This window comes from Varanus komodoensis, unplaced genomic scaffold (genome assembly GCF_004798865.1).
Source record: "Varanus komodoensis strain SLA01 unplaced genomic scaffold, ASM479886v1 scaffold3, whole genome shotgun sequence".
Taxonomy (NCBI): Eukaryota; Metazoa; Chordata; class Lepidosauria; order Squamata; family Varanidae; genus Varanus; species Varanus komodoensis.
The window spans coordinates 27028122-27042137 of NW_025335761.1; positions in this window are offsets into that span (position 1 = coordinate 27028122).

Sequence of the window (14016 nt, forward strand, 5' to 3'; positions counted from 1 at the left end):
AACATGCATAGGATGGTGATCTCAGACATTCTCATCCCTCACTAATCCTTCTTATCCACCCTATTGAGGATTAATCTTGCTTGCCACTGGTGGAAATGCCACCAATGGTAGATTTAAGGCCCACAGGGCTTTCTGTGTGTCACCCCTGCTGCAGTGCTCCTCACTACTCCACCCCAATCCCTCTCAAAGAGCCAGCCCCAGGAGACAGAACTGCTCCCAAAAAGGATATCAGGAAAGTATCTCAGTTTTGTACATGACTTCTTACAACAATCAATAAGGTGTGGAAAGGGGAAACCTCCAGCAACTCCACTAACCTAGCCTCTACAAGATTGCAATGTGACACTGCCATCAGAGATGTGTTTCGCAGGTTGTAATGGTTAGGACATCTGCGTTTAACAGGGAAAGAATATTGATTACTTTTGGCACCTTTAAAAGCAAAAGGGAGTGGTGGGGAGGAGAGAGTAAACAGGGTGGGATCTAGTTAGCCTGTATCAAAGAGCAAGGAGGCCATGGAACATGTGCAGTGCTTGTCCTGCATTTCTAAAGTTTGCAGGCTGCAGCTGACAATTTTCCAGCAAGGGGAGCTGCACCCAGCATTGAAAGGGAAGAAGATGATGCATCTAGTAGTCAAGAGTTTGCTCTGAACTTCTACTGCTCTGGTTATTACTCATCTGCCCCTAGTACCTTATATTCATATTTCCTCCCCAATGCCCACTGAGGATTTTCAACCCCTTCTTTGTTTTGCTTATCAAAAGTGGAGTCAACTTCTCTTCTGCCATATCTGTGAGAACTGTTTACTGTTGTTATTATTATAGTCTACTATGGACAGTTATAACAGATACAGCAGTGAGCTCAAACTCCCAAGGTTTGAGCTCACTGTCAAAAATCAAAACTCTGCACCAATCCCTCTCCACTCTAAGGTTAGTGAACATTTTCCTACTTCTTAAAAAGTTTGGTTCTTAAGTTTTTCTGTAACATTATGCTGAATGGCTTAATTTCTTTGGTACAGAGTTTTAACACATCATGTTGGTTTTGAATTTCCCTCGAGAGACCTTATTTTCTTCTGGTGTATTAGAAAAGATCCCCTCCATTTTCAGAAGCAAATGAAAAGGATTATGGCTTTAGTGGGGCTGTTAAAACAAATGGCCATAAAACTCCCAGAATTACAAACATAATGCAACACATATTTCCCTGGTATGAGGATATAGAATTAATTACATCAAAACCATTGAGGTCCCTGTTTAGTAATAAAAAAGCTGAAATCGTGGTTCCTATAGGAATTAGTTCCAAATATTGCATAATTTAATTGCCCATGAGGGAAAAAAAGAGATGTTACTGCAACACAAATTAATACTTGTCTCCAAATGACTGATAAATAAAATGAAGCAATTCAAACTATACTTAGGGTTCTTCCTTCATTATACATATTAATTATATGCACCAAGGATGTTGGCAAGAACTTCAACACTCTACTCACACAACTTCTATGCCAACTTTTCAGAGCAATCAGGATCTGGTGGGATGTATTCTAAAATATGCCAGACTGGGTCATTATAATGTGCTTTTGGAAGAATTATACATATTCATTCTCCTCATTTAGCGACTGAATGACAACAAGCAGGTGAGAACATCAGTGTGATACATCAAGCAAGACAGTTGCCATTATGAACAAAACATAAAGGAGTGTGACAAGGGCTGAAAAATGGTAGGACGGCTCTGTTCATCCCTCCCAGGCACTGTTATTCTTTGATAGTTAAATGAAGCTTGCTGGGGAGAGGGGTATGTCTTATTGTCATCACAGCGAACATTTTCCTGACAAATTACATGGAGTACACATTTTCTTATAAAATTCACCACAAGGGCTTTCCCCCTCCCCTTCAGGAAGGGTATTGTAAAGGTAGGAAAGCTACCCGTTTTCTTCCAAGTGCCTTTTGTTATATGCCAGAGATCTTTTCTGTGCAATGGAGGGCTTGATTAGTCACTAATGAACTCCAAACCACTACTTTCTCTTGAAATAATGAAAGGTAAAATTACATCATGGCATTGCTGAGTGACAAAAAATCAACCCCCCTCTCTAATTGTATAACCTGCTCTCAGATGGCAAGTGATGCTGTGCAATGAGACAATAAAAAGCTAAAAGGCATTTTATGACTCTGCCCCCAAGCCTGTGCTTCTCCAAAGTATAATATTGACAATAAGTTGTTTGCCATTCCTAAAGCCACTGTCTATCACTGACAAATCATATTCAGCCATCACTCAAAACAAAGAGGACTGCCTATTGGAAATTAAGACTTATTGCTTTCTAACAAGGATATATGTGCTCAGCTCAGAAGCCAGAATGAAGAATCACAAAATGTTCGACATGGGATAGCAGATACTGGACATTTTAAGGAGCATCTGAGGTAAAATCACTGACACTTCTCATAGAGGAAGACACAACTTGTATCGCATAACTGCAAAGAACTTGAGGAAAATACAGGCAGCTTTCTGAGAATGAGGCCCTCCCGTCTCCATGGAAGCTGCCTATGAAGTCAGGAATCTGATTTGCCAGCATCCTGAATCTGATGGAGATGGTCTCTGTAGGCATTGCTGTTCACATGTAGAGAGTGACAAACACTATAATGGAAGGAGTGGTACTAGCATGCTTGCTTCCCTTGTGCATTTACACAGAGCCTGAATGTCTGTGTAAGGTTCAGGAGAGACTAAACCCAGCAAAGTTGTCCATCCCCACGCTTGGCTCTGCCCACCCTGAAGTAGGATTCTGCTGTAAAACTGTCAACCTCTATATGTGGAATGGTGTGTGTGGCATTTTTCCTCTTCCCTGAGCCAGGGAAATTTTTGCCTGCAGTGCAGCTAGAAGCTGCCTCTCCACTCTGTAGCAGAACCGGGTTAGAGCATATGCCTGTCATGGAATGGAACTTCATGGAATCTCACTGATCTCCAAGAAGTACCTTTTGATCCAGGAAGCCCTGAAGAGCTTCTGTGCCTCTTCTCCTTTTCCTTCCATCTTGCAAAATTCCCTTTGAAGCAGAGTGCATGAAACTTTATAATGAAAACCTCTCTTTTATGGACAGCTCCACAGTGCATGATCTATGGCAGCGTCTACTGAGAAATCCTGCTCTGTTCCATTTGTACTGAAAAAGATTTGTGTGTTTTCTTACTGGGAATTGGGTTACTTTAAAATGAAGCAATGGAGTCTTCAATTTCCATATCTCTCTCTGAGCAAGTTACTTGGCCTTTGGGTCTAAGCATGTCCACACAGGCAGCCATTTTGTTGTTGTTGTGCCCAAGATAGTTCCTTAAATTTCTGAATGTGCTCATGGCCCCCAAAGTTTGCCTTTTGCTTATCTATGGTTTGTTCCATAATATAGACAAGATAGTTCCCCATCTCATATCACCTTAGGACAAAGCCTGAAGTAGAGGACACAGGGACTGGTTAATGCCCTATGCCTATGATCCAAAAGGGTTAAAGACAAAAACCCCAGTCTTTTTCCCCAGGTTTATCTGATGCTCTGACAGGTCCATTCCATGACATTCTGTAATGGTGATATCTCAAAATGCTAGTGATAATCTCTCTACACATTATACATAAATAACTGTTCTGTTATTCCCCTCTCCTCTTTTTAAAAATCTAAAATCCAGGAACCTGAGAGCATACTAGGCAGATGTGGCTATATTTCACAGGTATTATGAAGGTAAACTAACCCTTTTATTACAACAGTATTGTTACACACTGCAGTTTCCGTCTAGAGAGCCCTTTGCCAACTGGTAGACCACAGGGCAGGCTTCTTCAGGGACAGTAAGAGAAGTACATCCAGGGACACTATCTAAAGACAAACCTGATTCCTGAGACACAGAATATTTTTTATAAAAGAGATGCATCGTGTGCTTGCAATTCCTCACTCACAGTAGCTCGCAAATGCTTTACATGCCGTCATTTGTCCAGTGCCTCTCCCCCCCCCCTTTTCTTTTTTTGCAACTCTTTCTGTGGCTTTTCCTTTGAAATCCAGGAAAGTCTGGTACTATTTGTGAATGGTGGTATGGAAACTTTGTGTAGATGTACAACTGTGCTACACCACACTGCCAACCAGTGGTTGCAGAATGGAAAACATAGAAAGGCAGAGAAAGAAAACCCCAGAAGATACATGTGTAAATGAACTGATATTAATACCAACAAGAATCTGGAAGCAAAAGCCTTGGTAATGCAGGAGGTTAAAAGACACATGTGGAAAGCTCACAGAGGGAAGATACATATTGTAAAATTGAGCTTAAATCAGGGAGAGCCATGAAAATAACAGACTAGTGTCCTTGTATACATATCATGTGTACATGAAGGGCATGCTGCACAAAACATCTGTTAATGGGTTGATTAAAATATAATCAGTAAATAAAACACAGTAAAATAAAGAAGAAAGAACTATGAACTTGATTTACCAACTGTTTGTGGCCCCAGGTGTGTGTTTGTTTTTTTAATGTGCCTGTTTTCTTGATTGGCATTTGTTAAAAACAAGCAGACATACATTGTTTTTGAGAAAGTTGATTTTATATTTGCTCTGTCTCTCTTGCCTCTACTTTCCTACTATTGCTATGCAACTTTCTAATTGTTGGAATGGAAACATGTTCCTTGGAAAATTATGTAGTAGTTTAAAATAGAAAATGATTATTAATATAAAAAGATGCTTTAGTCAAAATGTCTTTTTAATAAATAGTTGTTGCACATTTTTCTATGTGGGAATTCAGGTATGCAAGTTTAAGCGTTCATTCATATTTTTTGCACAGTATTTTTTTCCATTTGATATAGTTCATATCAATCAACAATCAATGCAAGAAACTCTGATTATATACCACAGTTTTATAGGCAAAGTCCTGAAAATCCTGAAGAAAGTACTACTAAGGCCAGTGACCAAGCTCACTGTTAATTGTGTGAGTGGATCTGAAAATGAAGGGATTTCACGGGAGTACTTTTCAGGGCACATTCCCCCAAAAATGTATTCTTCCTGGGCTCCATTCATTCTTCCTTTGTCTGCTTTTCACTTTGCTTACTTCTCACTAGTAAGGTTCCCTCTCAGATGGCAGGAAGGATACTTTCGAGTCTTTTACAAAAGGCAAACTGTCTTCCAACTGTGTGAATTCAGTGCTTGTTTGAGATGAAGAAGCCCATCCATTTGCTATTTTTGCATTTTGATGTATCTGTTTTATTTATAAATCCATGTGTTGCCTTTGGTCCCAGTTAGGATTCCCTTGGTGACGTATGTCCCCAAGGTGACTTTTGTATATGTTCTTCATTTGAATGTCATAAAATTGTTCTTTGCTAGTACACAAGGAATGAAACAAAACACAAAGGAAGGTGCTTTCCTTTTTAAACACTGGGACTAATTTGAAGGCAGCCAGGCACATGAGGCCCAGGTGGAAGTGAGAATTGCAAAAGCCACAAGGAAACATGAGTAGAAGAGCATGAATTGCTTTGCCACATCACTTGAGGATAAGCTAAAGGGTTTGGCAAACATTTTGTATGTGTGAATGGGTAATGAAAGCACTGGGCAGGAAACAAATTGCTGCTGATTGTCACGAGACAAAGCGACCTAATCAGCTGGCCATGTTTTGTGGACAGACGGGGACAAAGTGGTTTGAAGTTGGTCGCACAGAATCGAGGGGCTACTAAAGTTAGAGATTAACATAATGGGAATACTGCAGGTGGCTTCTTTTCCCAGCCAAATAGAAAGGAAACAACAACAATGAAACACCAAAGAAGAAATGTTCTGGCTCAGGGAATCTGAATACTACTATCACAGATCAGAATTAAATATACCTTAATTATAGAAAGAAGAACATTTCATGCATATCTTTTGCTCTTAGCACCCCATGCACATTTGAATACTCTTTCTGTGTATTCATGTGCCTCACATGAGTCAAACAATTTCTTTGGTATGCACAGCATGGATTTTCACATTAAACAGACAAACAAAACGAAGACTTTCCTCTACAGGGTTTTTAAAAAAGTTGTTCTATGCAAGGTCAGTCCTTGTCTCCATTTGTTCATGGTTCTTTAGATGACTTGGTGACCCTCCAGTTTTGCTTGTTTTTAAGAGCACTTTTGTGATGGGTTGTGGTGGGGAGCTAGAGAAGGAGGAATGGCAACGTATTCGCAAAAGTGAAAGAAAGGGTATTTCCTACTTGTGTAAATGCGTTATTCCACTTTAGCACAGCACCACCTAGAGTTTATGTAGCAGAAAAGCAGGATAGGAAAAAGTGTGGATCTAGAATGTCATTTCTGTGACCAAAGCAAATATGGTGATTATAGTAGATATAGCAGATAAAAGCCTCATACATAAAAGCACTTCCATTTCCACACTTAGGCTGTGATCCAATTACTGCTTTTGTACCAAGAGGCTAATGCTAGACTAGCCCATCTAGCATCTTTTGGCTCGGCCATCTTGTAGGAAAAGCAAAGGGCAGAGCTTGTACCTGGCATCTTGTTACCTAGTGCATGATGGTGATGGAATGAGAGCGGGAATATCTTCCTCTGCTCTCCTCATGCATCTCTACTGCTGTTCATTCCCCCACTGTAGCTTCAGGGTAGGGAAATGGGAGGAAAGGTGTGTTTAGAGGGTGAGCAGTTGGCAGGAGTGGCTTTTGAGGGCTGCGAAGATGGGCAGGAAATTTTCCAAGGCCTTGGACGGGCTCAGAAAAATTAAGCAAGGCCTTTTAGTTACTTTGAGAGGTGGGGGGAAGGCAATTTACAATTAATCTGAGGCAATTTGCAATTAATCATCAAAGAGTTTTCTCATCTCTAGTGCTGTATGGGACTTACCTCCATGTAGGTTAATGCAAGGTTGCAGCTATACCTATAGTCATCCTGCACTACTCTGGGAAAAAGCATCCAGATTTCCTTGTGATCAGAGCCTTCGCCCCCTTTCAGTGCTCTTTTTGCTCTGTTTTCTTGCATTTCTGACCTTCAAAAGTGCATACCATCAGGAAGTATTTTAACACAGAAGTGTCATCATAAAACTCCCCCCCCCCCGCTGACATTCACCTTATGCAGATGAGGCTGCATGACTTTTTAATCAGGTTCTTCAGCAGTAATTTTAGCATCGCTCAAGTAGTACCCATTGGTTTTCATCAAGACTGTCTTCATGGCCTTACTCATCTCTAAGCCACCCTTTCATTGCAGAATGGCTCCGATACGTTATGTAAAACAACACATCGAGATTGCAACTATAAATAAGTAGTGAAGGTTGCTGGCTCAGCTGTTTTGCAAAGAAGGACCAATAAGCATAACCGCCCATAGCTGGCTGTCTTTTTCTTCAGGTTCTTTTTCAAGTTGCACAGCGAATCAGATCCATTTCCTGGTCATTAATTTGGGATGCTGAGACACCATGTCATTCTGACACTGATGGCAATTCATAAGGATTCATTGTCAGCCCCTTGTTAGCCTTTTTCTCATCCCCATTGCTAGGATCACCATAACAGGGCATCACTGGTGGTCCTGGTCAATGGCCTTCAACTTGTGTAATTTTCACTAAGTATGCTTCAGCCACATGTTCTGAGATGAAGGAGAAGACCTTTTGAAATAGGGAATTTAGAACACTGAAACGTCCCTGCCCACAGCATTTGGATAAGGACAAGTTTGTGCCTGCCCGCTCATCAGAAAGAAAACGTGGAAGCAGGATGGCAGGGGAGAGATTTACATTTGCATTGTTGTTACGTGCTGTCAAGCCACCACTGCCTTATGGCAACCCATACGAAAGCCCTCCAAAATGTCCTGCCCATGACAGTTGTATTAAGCACTTCCAAGTTCAAGGCTATGGCTTCCTGTATGAAGTCAATTCATCTCATATTCATAGAAACATAGAAACAGAGAGAGCCAGAAGGGGTCTCCTGGGCCATCTAGTCTGACCCCCGGCTCCAGCCGGCTCTGCTCACGACATGCCCACCATGTACATGTCTAGCCTATCCTTGAACACCCTCACTGATGCGGCCTCAACCACCTCCCGTGGAAGCCCATTCCACACCCTTGGGGTCCTAACTGTCAGGAAGCACTTCCTGGCATATAAATTGAACCTTGGCTTATTGAGCTTGGCTCCGTTGGAGCATGTCCTGCCTTCCTCTGCAGGGGAGAAAGGTCTCTTGGTCTTCCCTTTTGTCTTCTGCCTTCGACATTCCCTGGCTTCCTTGTCTTCTCCAGTGAGTCTTGCCTTCTCATGATGTGCTCAAAGTATGACAGCTTCAGTTGTCATTTTTGCTTCCAGGGCAAGTTCTGGCTTGACTTGATGTAGTACCCATTTGTTCATCTTTCTGTTGGTCCAAGGTATATGGAAAGCTCTCCCCCAGCACCTTGTTTCAAATACATCAGTTTTCTTCCTGTCATCTTTCTTCCCTGTCCAGCTTTCACCTCCATAAACAGTGATTGGGAACACAACAGTGTGTAAATTCATGGCTTTGGTCTCCAGTGAACTGTACTTACACTGGATGATCGTTACTAATGCTCTTCTCAGTCTTTTAATTTTTTGACTGCAGTCTCTGCTTACATTTGTAAATTGGATGCATTCAGAGTGATGCTGCTTATATATGTATTTTCTGAACTTTAAAAAACAACACACTGTCCTTCCTGGAGTGGTTTCTCATGTATTTGAGAGGTGCAGCTTGATCTGTTCTCCTTTTTGGAGGAACTGTCTTGCTCTGTCATACTGGAGTATTTTATTTTACCTGCCAGATGCTTTGTGAATAGTTTTTCATTGAAGTTTTTTTGTTGACTTCCCATCAAACACTCACATAGTCATCTCAGTTTCATGAAACCAGGTGATGCTTCTCTTGCCATCATGCCTTTTGACAAAAGGCAGGGACTTTATTCTTTCCACATATGAACAGATCCTTGGAATCAGAATTCTGATTGAGTTATTAGTTAATTTTAATTGATATGAATTTATTTCAGTTAGGGAGAGTTCACCCTAAATGTTGACTTCTGGATCTTTAAATAAACAAGCAAATTAATAAATGAGTACCCTAAAATTAAATCTCAGTGCCCCTTAATGGACTAACTGCAATGTATACACTCCAATATCAGCAAAGCAGTCTAGCATGCATGGCGGCAGGGTAGGTCTGTTGATGTAACATCCAAGCACAGGATACCAAGCTGACCGGACCCAGCATCCTGGCCGGCTACAAGGCTGCAGCATGTTTGTTTCTGTCCAAGGCCTGGTTATCAGAGGCGGTACCACTGGGCTGGAGTCCCATTCCACCAGGCAAGGCGACAAGCTCTCCCTAGCCACTCTCTCTCTGCTTCTGGCCAATTCTGTTCTGTCTTCTTCATCGCCATCATCATAACCTTTCCTAGAAACTGGGGGAGCAAGCGTCTGCTTTTCCTCCTGCTGCCATGCCCCAGGAAAGCGCTGTGGTGGCTAGTCGGTCAAAGCTGAGCTGCAGTGATTTAAAGCATGGGAATATTGAAGTTGGCGCTGAGTAACAGCTTCTGTTTATTAACTCACAACTTTTCTCATTCTGGTTTGCGTGTGCGAGCTCATGTATATTTATTGGTTAATTAATTAATTGATTAATCAGTCCAAAGGCAAACTTCCTGTGTATGATGCCTTCCCATGTGGTACAGCTTGTGGCTGCTGATGGCATTTCTGTAGATTTCAAGCAGGCTACTGGGCATGATGGAAGAGGCAACTGCCAGTTTAGATGTAGCACCAAACCTGCACAGGTGGCTTTGAGAGTGTGAGCCTTAAGAGGAAGGCAAACAGGTGGCTGGATGGCTCCTAGCTGCTTCCACAAGCTGCATACTCGTATTCAGGGGCTGGGGCTAAATGTGCAAGACCCCAGTCAGATAATCAGCCATAGCAGTGGCAGGCATGGACCTGGCCCCATCCTCTCGCTTATCCTTAAAGCAATTACTGGTGCCATCACTGACCATGACTGGGTTTGGCTGATCATAAGGAAAGAAGCTGCAGTGGCTTCTCTTCCCCAGCCTTGTGTGTGTCACAAGGTGTACACAGTGTGACTCTCCTACTTATGCTTGTGGCAGGTACCTTGCTTTGTCATCCAAACTCAGTGAAGTGCACAGTGGTGAGGTGGCTTTGAAACTGGAACACTACAGCCACCCTGAGACCCTCTAAAGGGCAGGATATAAAAACTTTAAATTAGACAGACAAACAAGTAAGTAATACCGCAAGCCATGGAATCCGGGGTGGTTTTGGAGCCACCCCAGCTGCACAGCTTGCCAGGTTTGGATGCCACGGCAAATTGCGCACTGCAAGGTTATCTCGCACTGCAAGATAATTAGGCAAAGCACGGGACACGCACCCCTTGTGTGCAGAGGTGGGGAAAAGAAGGCACGATGGCTTCTTTTGCCCATGCTTGTCTGAACCCAGTCAATGTGATTGGGGCAGTGCATAAGCCTTGCATAGGAATATGAAGATCCAGCCAGAATCCAGCTTTCTGGTACTCACCAAACTTCTTTCTGCACTCGGCCCTGGCTAAGAAGCAAGCCGAGCCAAGAGCAAGAATGGACATGCTCTCAAACACTGGTGGACACCTTCTTTGCACAACGTCTCTGGAGTATGCAAAGACCGCAAGGCACGTGTGCAGAGCTCTTGCACAGAGGGCACGCAGGAGGTGGCGGTGTGCTCACAAGCCAGTCTCATGGACTGGGTAGACTCACTTCCCGCCCAGATTCTTGGCACGAGGTGGACTGATGGCAGAGAGAAAGTCGGCTGGAGTCCAGGCAGCCGAGCTGAGGAACTCAGACAGATTCCTTCTCCCAAACTGGATTGTTTCGCTGGCCTTGAGCAATGCAAACTGTAAATGAAAAGGAACACCAAGAGCTGAACGCAAGCATCCGTCAACAGTCCCATTTGTATGTCCTTGTGCATGTGCACAGAGAGAGGAACCCAATTTGTGCCATGGCGATTGGACAAAGAAGCAACAGTGATTTAATTCCCCCTCCCCCACACTGCTTCTGGTTGCATGTAGGAGGGCTTGGCTTAATTATGCCGGGCAGGGTGGCTTGTTGTGTCATGTAAAGCCAGCCAGGGTCGCTTGTTGCCATGGGAAAAAGCCATCCAGAACCTGTGGGCTTTTGTGAGTTCTGGGTGTCTTGTTACTAATGGCAACAAGCTAACCTGGCTGGCTTTGCGTGACTCAACAAGCTGTGCTGCCCAGGATAATTACGTTAATTTCCCCAGCATGCAACCACTGCTGTGGTCCACGTGGCAATCATGGAAACAAGGCTGGAGAGATTCCTGCCTGGGATTTCCAACTAGGCTGGAAAACGTCAGCCTGAAACTCAGACAGCTGGTGCCAGTCCGTACCAGCAACTCTGGGTTACATGGACTAATGGGGTGTCTCGTATAAAGCAGCTTTATTAAATGTGTACACACACACACACACACACACATATTTATGGGGTGGTCTACTTTCCTCCCTACTGTATTCAACTATTATTGTGATTCCTTATTACTATCTTGAATTCTTGCTATTCTTGCTTTGAGTTGCACTATCTCAAAGCTCTGGCTTGTCTTTTATACAGTATCTAGACTGAAATTTTAGAAAATTGAGCCTTGACACATATACAGTTGCCTAGGAGCTGTATTTGTAGATGGCATTAGCAAGAGGCCTGTGTTTACTACATGACTGAAAATCATTTTTGTGATCCTGCTGAGAAAAAGAAAAATAAGCTTGCATCAAATGAGCGAACCGTACAGTATGTAGAGTTTAGTGACTTCAGTAGTTCTTCGCCTTTCATTACTGATCTTTTGTTGTTGTTGTTCCCCTTGTGTGGAAGAGAAAATGGTTCCTCATATACTGCTCTTCAGCAAGCAATAGATCTGCATATGTTAAAATGAAAGCTTTTAAAAAAATGCAAAAATATGGATCACCTTGAAGATGAATTATATTGCTGCAAAACAAAATAAATTTACATTTTAATAACTTATCTCTCCTTTCACCTAATTTTAAAGTAAGCTTTATTCTTTCACAACTAATCTCCCAAACTTATGGACTAGTTTTGATCATATTTGTGCAATAAAATTGAAAATTTCAGCTATGGTAGGTAATCAATTTTAGTCACCTCATCTGTGTTTCCAATCTCATTACAGATTGCAATTTTCAGTGCAGATTACATGATGACCCATCAGTGACTTTGTTGTTTCTGAATTACCGATTCCTCTCCTACTGCCAGATAAGAACAAAGCCTATGCATCAGTCTGACAGCTTGCAAACAGAAAATGGGCTTGTAGGATTGGATTTAAATCCCAGGTGTAGGGGATAATTACCACATCAGTCATGCAGTAACTGAAAAATGGTATTTCAACAAGAAAAATTACATTCCTTTTATAGTGCCAACAGAAATCATTATTTGAGGCTTCATACTGATTCAGTATATCATTACATGTGCACTATACTCATTAAATATAATGTTTGTTGCAACATAAAAAAGTTATTGTTTCAGGTACTTTCTGTGAAACAGGTAGCTTAAATTTAAGGGTTAGCAAACCTTGAAAATGTAGAGGTCATTTTTGCTATAATATATATCATGTTGCTGGAATAACACTGCAACACTTGGGGTTTCAAGACATCATCTGCTCCGGACGGTGTGAAGGATGAAGGAGAGAGGAGCACTGGTGGAGGATAAATCCTGCAAGCAAGAAACCCCGTGGATTAATGTCTGTGGCAGAGGCATCTGGCTCCTCAGAACTGGTGCTGATCTGAAACAGGAGGTGTGTTTTGTATGGATGTTGTCTCCCTTTGTAAAACAAACCCCTTTCCCCGCGCAGATCTGCAAAAGGGCACGATGCTTGCAAGGGACTGGCTGTCAGCGGACAAGCAAATCAGTGTCGCCATAACAGCGACTGAACCTAGGCAATCAGTTGATTTTGCCCTCCGCTCTTTTTTCTTCCTGTCCCATTTATGATAAAATGTGTGGATGTTGGCAAATGCTTACCAAAAACAAACTGAAATGCAGGTCTCATTGATATATGCAGGACAGGTCAAATTCGATCAGATAAACCCTTCCCAGAAGGGAAAATATTGGTTTGTATCTGCCTGTTGTGTAGATGGTTAAAAGCCTGCCAGAAAAAGAGGCAACTCCAATGCAGCACCTTCAAAATGGTCGAATATGCAGCAATTCAAATTCAGCCTTTTAAGAACTGAGCATGCAAAGGGCTCCACCTGGATGAATGACTGTCCCTTCTGCTTTTTTCTTGCATTTAAATTTTCCAAAGTATCCATTTATGAATAAATTTGAAAGTTTGGCATCTTATCAATAAATGAACCTAATTCACATCCATTTCCATTTAAATATTAAAATAATAAAAATACTGGATGGCACCATTTGTTCAGGATGTGTGCAATATTTCATTCATGTAAAATCATTCATTATGTTTCTACACAACCCGAGAGTGAAAGCTGCTTGGGAAGTTTACAAAGATCAAAACCTAAAAGAACGTGATAGGAAGAAATCACTGAAGTGCAAACAGGTGACCAGAGAGCACACATTTCTAGAACAATTTTAAATAACCAATGCTAAAAAAAATCCAAGACCAGATAAAGAAATAATTATATCAGTCAATTCTTTATTTGCACATTGACCAGTCAATAAATAAAAACAAATTAGTTAAAAATAAGAAAAACACAGCATTAATAAAATTACAATAATTAAGATAAGAAAATAAAAGCATTCTGACAGAACCTAACAATATACTAGAAATAATGATATACTACCAAGAGAAGTGTTAAGTCTTAACCTGGAGCAGAAAGCATAGCAGTGTTGGTGCCGGGCAGGCCTTACCAGGGAAATATTCTACAGTTTTGGGGCCACAACTGTGCCTCTCTTCATTGACGTTGTTATGTGCTGTCAAGTTGTCTCTGACTTATGGCAATGAAAAGCCTCTAGAATGAAGGCCCTGCTTAGCTCTTGAAAATTCAGGGCTGTGGCTCCTTATGGGGTTAATCCACCTCCATAAAGTCTTCCTTCTATTTTCTGGTTTCAATTTTCCCTGGATTGATTGTCTTCTCCAG